We start from the raw sequence: 8,044 nt of genomic DNA on the forward strand, positions 1-8,044 counted from the left end.
CCGCCACATGGATATTACAGATGGAGCAATTCTTCGATCTCAATAATGTGCAAAATGCACAAAGGGTACGTATGGAAACTGTATATTTGGAACCAAATCATTTTGTATGGTATCAATGGCTTTTCTCTCGTAAGAAATTTATCACTTGGGCAATTTTTACGGAAGAATTGATAGCACATTATGAAGATACAAAAAGCAACACTTTTTTAGCCAATTGATAAGTCTCAAACAAAAGGGTTTAGTAATTGAGCACATTGAGGAGTTCAAAAAATTGAACATAAGGGTAAAAGATATTCTAGAGGAGCATAGGATTGATGTGTTCATAGGGTCTTTAAAGGATAATATCCAACATGATGTTCATCTTTGGGAACCTGATTCATTAGAGAAGGCATTCAGGTTAGCAAGAAAAATGGAAAGCAAAATTATGGCAACTGGGAAGCATACCACTCACAACTATAAAGACGGAAGTGTTGTTGCCCCTAGTCTTCCACAACCTATAAGGTTGACACCACAAAAATTGGAAGAAAAAAGAGAAAAAGGGCTTTGTTACAGTTGTGATAGCAAATACACTAAAGGTCATAAGTGTGCTGAGAAGAAATTATTCTACATAGATTGTGAAGAGGAAGAAGAAAAGGAGCAAGAAAGGTCAAAAGAAGAAGATATACTCAAGGAACAAAGCCTAGATGAAGAACAAATAAATCCGACCATATCTTGTAATGCATTGGTGGGAATTACCACTCCTCAAACCATCAAGATAGAAGGACAAATCAAGAAGAAAAAGGCAATAGTGTTGATTGATTCAGGAAGCACCCATAATTTTATTCATTGTAGGGTAGCAAAAGAATTGAATTGCTTCTTATATCCAGCACCAGAATGTCAAGTGATGATTGCAAATGGAGGAACAATAAATTGTTCTGGAAAGTGCCATAATATCAAGCTATCCATGGGAGAATATGTATTGACTAGCCCAATGCTTTCCATTCCAATGGGAGGTGCGGATGTTGTACTAGGAGCCCAATGGCTACAATCCTTGGGTACAATAGCTTTTAATTTTCAAGAACTTTTCATCAAATTTTCTACAGAAGGAAAGGAATTTCAATTAAGGGGTATTGCAGGGAAACTAGGAAAGATAATCAGCTCTCATGGTATGACAAAGCTTCTAAAAAAGGAGCAAAGAGGTGTAATTGCACAATTATGCTCGCTAGATGTTTCCACATTGGAATCATCTATTTCTCCAGATCTCCAAAAAGTCCTGGAAAATCATTCCAAGGTATTTGAGACTCCCAAGGGTCTCCCACCTATGCGTGATCATGATCATGCTATTCATCTGATTCCAGGAAGTGTTCCTCCAAACATCAGGCCGTACAGATATCCCTATGTCCAAAAAAGTGAAATTGAACGTATGGTTGCAGAAATGCTAGAGGCTGGTATAATTCAACCGAGTCAGAGTTCTTTCTCAACTCCAGTAGTATTGGTGCACAAGAAGGATGGTTCATGGCGCATGTGTCCGGATTATAGGGAGCTCAACAAGCTCACTATTAAAGATAAGTTCCCCATTCCTGTTATTGATGAATTACTGGATGAATTGCATGGATCAATTTACTTCACCAAGTTGTATCTTCGGTCGGGATATCATCAAATCAGAATGAAGATTGAAGACATTCTGAAAATGACATTTAGAACTCATGAGGGTCATTATGAATTTTTGGTCATGCCTTTTGGCCTTACCAATGCACCTTCAACATTTCAAGGTTTGATGAATTCAATTTTCAAACTATTCCTTAGAAAATTTGTGTTAGTATTTTTTGATGATATACTAATCTACAGCAAGTCTTGGAAGGATCATGTTGAACATGTTGACAGGGTGTTACAACTATTGGAGGAGAAAGAATTATACGCAAAAAGATCCAAATGTTTCTTTGGAGTCCAGGAGGTGGAATATTTGGGTCATATTGTATCTCATGAAGGAGTTAAGGTAGACCGTAGCAAAATTAAAGCCATTAAGGAATGGAAAATCCCCACATCCATAAAGAATCTACGAGGATTTCTTGGGTTGACAGGGTATTATCGCAAGTTTGTTAAGAATTATGCGAGAATAGCAGCACCTCTAACAACATTATTAAAGAAAGATTCATTTTCATGGACTCCGGAAGCAACAAAGGCCTTTGAACATCTTAAAGAGGCAATGTGCCAAGCACCGGTCTTAGCTACACCGGACTTCACAAAAACCTTTATTGTGGAATGTGATGCTTCAGGAAATGGAATTGGTGTTGTTCTAATGCAAGATGAAAGACCCATTGCTTTTGAAATTCATCCAATCAAGGGAAAGTTTTTAAGCAAAGATATTTATGAGAAGGAAATGTTGGAAATACTCCATGCACTTAAGAAATGGCGACCCTACCCAATGGGAAGACACTTCAAGGTAAAAACGGATCATGATAGCCTTAAATAATTTTTAGAACAAAGATTATCCTCTGAAGAGCAACAAAAGTGGGTCACAAAGATGTTGGGTTATGACTTTGAAATCATCTACAAAAAGGGGAAGCAAAATGTGGTGGTAGATGCACTCTCAAGAAAGGATGAGGATGTGGAAGCATTGTTGTGTGCCATTTCTATTATCCAACCAGATTGGATAAACGAAGCAAGGGAGGAATGGAAGAATGTCGAAGAAGTGTGGGCAGTTATTCAAAAGCTACAACAAGATTCCAGTACTTCTTATACATTTAGCGGGCAAAATGATTCGTTAGGGTACAAAGATCGCTTATACCTCTGTAAGAATTCCCAGCTAAAAAAAAAAAGATTCTTATGGAATTGCACACTTCTCCCTTAAGAGGGCACTCAGGATTTTTAAAAACTTACCACAGGGTTAAGAAGGAATTTTTTTGGGATGGCCTTAAATCAGATATTCAAAATTTTTTGGTAGAATGTTTGGTTTGCCAGCAAAATAAAGTTGAAACAATTAAGACATCGGGTCTATTACAACCTTTATCCATTCCAAGCCAACATTGGGAGGAGGTTTCAATGGATTTTATCACAGGTTTACCCAAGTCTGAGGGAAAGAGTGTCATCATGGTGGTAGTTGACAGACTTACCAAGTATGCACACTTTTGTGCATTATCACATCCATTTAAAGCCAGTACAGTTTCTATTGCATTTATGGAAACAGTTCAAAAGCTACATGGAAACCCAAAGATTATTGTAAGTGACAGAGATCCCATTTTCACTAGAAATTTTTGGACAAAATTATTTTCTTGTCTTGGTACTCAGTTAGCTCATAGCTCATCTTATCATCCTCAATCTAATGGGCAAACTGAGATAGTAAACAAATGTTTGGAAGGATATCTTCATTGCTTTGTATCTGATAAAAAGACATAATGGGTCAAATGGTTGCCTCTGGCTGAATGGTGGTATAACACTTCCTTCCATACAACAACAAAATTGACCCCATTTATGGCACTTTATGGGTATCAACCACCATCCATCACATCATATTTAAGAGAAAATTATAAGGTTCAGGCAATGGAACATCACATCGAACATCAACAACAAGTCCTCCAACTCTTAAAGGATAACCTCGTGTTGGCACAAAATAGAATGAAACAACAAGCAGATCAACATCGTAGTGAAAGAAGATTTGATGTAGGTGATTGGGTATTCCTACAGCTACAACCATATAAGCAAATGTCCCTAAAGCAAGCTAAGAAGGATAATAAATTATCACCAAAGTATTATGGTCCATACAAGGTGTTGTAAAAGATTGGTACTATGGCATACAAATTGGAGCTTCCTGCAGCTTCTCGATTGCACCCAGTTTTCCATGTTTCATGTTTAAATAAGGTTATAGGTGACAAGCTCCCAATTCAAACAATATTGCCAGAACTTGAAGAGGAAGGAAAAATTATATTGGAACTGGAAGCAGTCACAGAAACAAGAACTCGACAGCTACGAAATCGATCAATTTCAGAGTATCTTATCAAGTGGAAGAACTATCCACTGAAGATTCCACATGGGAGGATGAGAATTTTATGTAGAAGTGTCCAGAACTACTCAAGCGTTGAGGACAACACTTTTTTGAAGGAGAGGGGCATTTTGGGTCCCTATAATACTACTGATTACCCCATTACTATTGTAGTTATACCCCTTATTTATATTGTTGTGCCCCTATTACCCCCATATTGTTATTTCTGTGCCCCATAGAATCCCTCTATTGTTATTTTTGTGGCTTTATATTATTATTGTTAGGTCGGATGGATTATATTGTGACTCCCTAGACTCCTATATATAGAAAGCAAGTTTTGTCATTTGTATCATCCAAGAATTGTTCATTTATGTAATGTAAAGGAGGCTGCCCCCTCGAAGAGGCTGAATTCTAAGGCGTTGATCTATCTTTTCTATCTTTTCTTGAGCTGGTTTCATAACATTGTCATTTGCTACAGAAGTTTATACAAACACGACAACAACTATTTTGCAACTTCTGTAACTCAATAAGGCATGAGGAGTGCAATTATCAAAGTTATGAATTGATGATGGATCGAACACCCACCTATAGAGTTCAGGCAGAAACACGACCTCCTGACCAGGGCACTGGGATAGCGTGGACAGGCATTCAGGGGTGTGGACGATGCCGAGGTAGAGGAGGACCTGGCAGAGGTCGGGGACAACTGATCTCTTACAATTGTGGAGTACCAAGACACTATGTCCATGAATGCACTGACCCAATGCGTCCATCATGCAAATGTTTGACTCAGTTTAATCATGAGACTAAGGACTGTCCTACACTGATAGCAAGGATATGTGACAAAAGGGTGCTACCTACGCAGCTGACTCAAAACCTACAGATGATGAGGGTTGAGCCTCGCGAAGAAGATCCGAATGTGAATATACTACTTCGAAGTGGAATTGCAACGGGCGATAATAAAGGCAAACAACCTGAAGACAATGCGTGGGTTCACAAAGCTCCAAAGAAGGAGGCTGAATTTGATTTGGATCACGCACGTGAAATGTTCATGGAAGCAAAGAAGAGATTCATTGAGGCCTCTACTTCAAGGAGCTTGGATAAACCTGTTCAGGAAATGGTCCCTTCTATGGTTATGACCTTTCTAGAGACCTGCATGAAGATGTTGCGTGATAGAAAGGCTATGAAGGGGTTATAGGAACTTATAAATAGATGCGCTGGAAACATTCCAGGTGAACCGCACATGGTATGGAAGATTGGTAGGCATAAGGCAAGGATAGGACATGAGATGAGACTCAGCACATAGATAGGAGAATATGAAATGGATCAAGTTATTATGGATATGGGGTCAGACGCGAACATTTTTCCAATGCAGACTTGAGAGCAGATGGGGAGACCCATGCTACAGTGGTCTCTGATTCAATTAAGGATCTAAAATTAGCAAAATATCATCCCCATGGGATGGTTTTAGGGAGTAACTGTAGATATTGAAGGTGTGAGCGCATTGGTTTATTTCGAAGTAATATAAATTATGGATGACAACAACCCCTACCCTGCACTCCTTGGCATTGATTGGGCTACTGACATGAACAAGGTAATCAATCTAAAGAAGTGAAAGATGATATTTGAAAAGAAATTGCTTCGAATAATAATACCCCTAGATCCTGCAGAAGGATCGCGCTATACTGAACCAGTCTGGGATTACGAAAGCGATGGCCATTTTGACTACATATATAAGATAACAGTGCGAGAACAAGACTAGGTGAATCTAACAGCGGATGGATGAATTACATGGGATCATGAGAGTTCCTATACCTCAGACTCGGATGAAGAATTAGAGCGCTGGTAGAATCAGCTAGATGAAGTAGCTACAATGAGCTATAACATGGTGACCCGGTCACTACGTTGTGTGTCATCAGAAGTAAAAAATTTGCCCACTTATGATGGCTTGAATGATGTGGATGCGTTTTTGGATGCATTTGAGATGGAAGTACCAGAGAAGCAACACTTCTAGGCTTTGTATTGGGCATTGTGCACTACGTACGCGAGATGGTGGGGTACACACCAGGGTAGTTGATGATTGGCAGGAGTATAGCAGGATGATGAGAACATGCTTTGGAAAGCCAAAGGTATGAGTGATGGACAAGTATGATGTGAAGGATGATCTGCGTGAACACTTGGCATGGGCTAAGACCTTTGGAGTGGAGCCCCAACCTGAATGGGTGCGCTTGCTCTGTTGCACCCTGGCTGTCATCTCGATGAACTGGTACTTGGAGACAGAGCTCCGCCATGGCATAGAAGAATGGGATATTTTGTTCATAGTGACATTCAGCTTCAAAGATGAGTTTGATTGTATTGATGAAGTGCTACAAGAAGTTAAAGCAATGATCTTTAGGATACTGAAGGATCCTTTGGATCTGATTCAACCTCAATGGACTACTTAGCTGAGCGACGCACTAGAATGCTATAACATGACTGTAGAAGAAGAAGATGAGGACCCCCGAAAGATTAATATCCTTGAAACCAAGGGTCACCACGAGGTCGAGGGACCACTGATCAAGGACCCTGATATAACCGCGCCACTGAAAACTAAAAAGATAAATATTGGCACAAAGGCAGAGCCCAAATTTTCAAAGATTCAAAACTACTGGGATGATGTGATAGTAGCTAAGGTCGCTGAATTGATCCACGAATACCAGGATTTGTTCCCTACCAAGTTTACGGAGCTAAAGGGGATAATAGGAGACCTGGACATTATGAGATCATGTTAAAACCTGACATGAAGCCGATTAAGCAAAGACCTTACCGTCTCAATCTAAAGTATAAGGAGAAGGTCCACTTAGAGTTAGATAAGATGCTCACGGCAGGCATCATTGAGTTTTTAGTTGAATCTGATTGGGTGAGCCCAATGGTGGTATAGGAAAATAAGAAGAAGGATGAAATAAGGGTATGTGGAGATCTCAGGAAGTTGAATGACACTTCTGTGCATGATCCTTTCCTGACTCCATTCACTAATGAGGTATTGGATAATGTAGGTTGCTAGGAATTTCACTCCTTCACTAATGGGTTCTCTAGGTACCATCATATCAAAATCACGCCTGAAGATAGAAGAAAGACAACCTTCGCGACTGAATGGGGATGTTTTCCGTACATCGTAATGCCTTTTGGATTAAAGAATGTGCCTGTGATTTTTTCATGTGTAATCATTGTTTCATTCAAAGACTTCATTCATAAGTTTATGTAGGTGTAGTTTGATGACCGGACTGTGTTTGGGTTGGTAAAATGCCATGTGGCAAGTTTGAACTTAATGATATATACTTGTCGAAGGTACCAGATTGTGCTCAATCTGAATAAATGTTTGTTTTGTGTCCCTTTTGGGACTTTGTTGGGTCATGTGATATGTAGATAGGGATTGATGGTAGAACCCATGAAGATCGTAGTGCTAATTAACCTAGAGTCATCAAGGAGTGTGAAACAATTGCACGCAACATTGGGACATATTTGGTACTCTAGGAAGTTTATCAAGGGCTATGCCTAAATCACCACGCCTATGGGGAATTTGTTGAAAAAGGATGTAATGTTCTATTGGAACAAGGACTATCAGAAAATATTGGATGTACTAAAAGGAGAAATGGTCACCACACTGATTTTAGTCTTCCCAGATTGGAAGGAGTTTCATGTACATATAGATGCGTCATGTATAGCACTAGGAGCAGTACTGGCAGAGGCTGGAAAAGGAGAATTGTACCATCCTATAGCATTTGCAAGCAGGAAGTTATCCAAGGCTAAGAATAGCTATTCCACCACCGAGCGCGAAGTACTAGCCATGGTATGTGCACTCCAGAAGTTTAGACACTATTTGCTAGGTGGACATTTTAAGATGTATACAGATCATTCTACATTGAAATACCTATTCAATAAGCCTGCATTTGGGGGGAGAATCTTTAGGTGGTTTCTATTGTTTAAGGAGAAATATTTTGAATTTATTGTGAAGCCTAGATGATTGAACGCGAGACCAGACCATCTGTCGCGCATCAAAATGGGAGAAGAGCCGCTAATTTGGAGGAAGGATTTCCTGACGCGTATCTC

The sequence above is a fragment of the Pinus tabuliformis genome, chromosome 4_1 (genome assembly GCF_031772625.1).
Source record: "Pinus tabuliformis cultivar Carrire ecotype Pingquan chromosome 4_1, CPIR1, whole genome shotgun sequence".
In the NCBI taxonomy this organism is placed as follows: Eukaryota; Viridiplantae; Streptophyta; class Pinopsida; order Pinales; family Pinaceae; genus Pinus; species Pinus tabuliformis.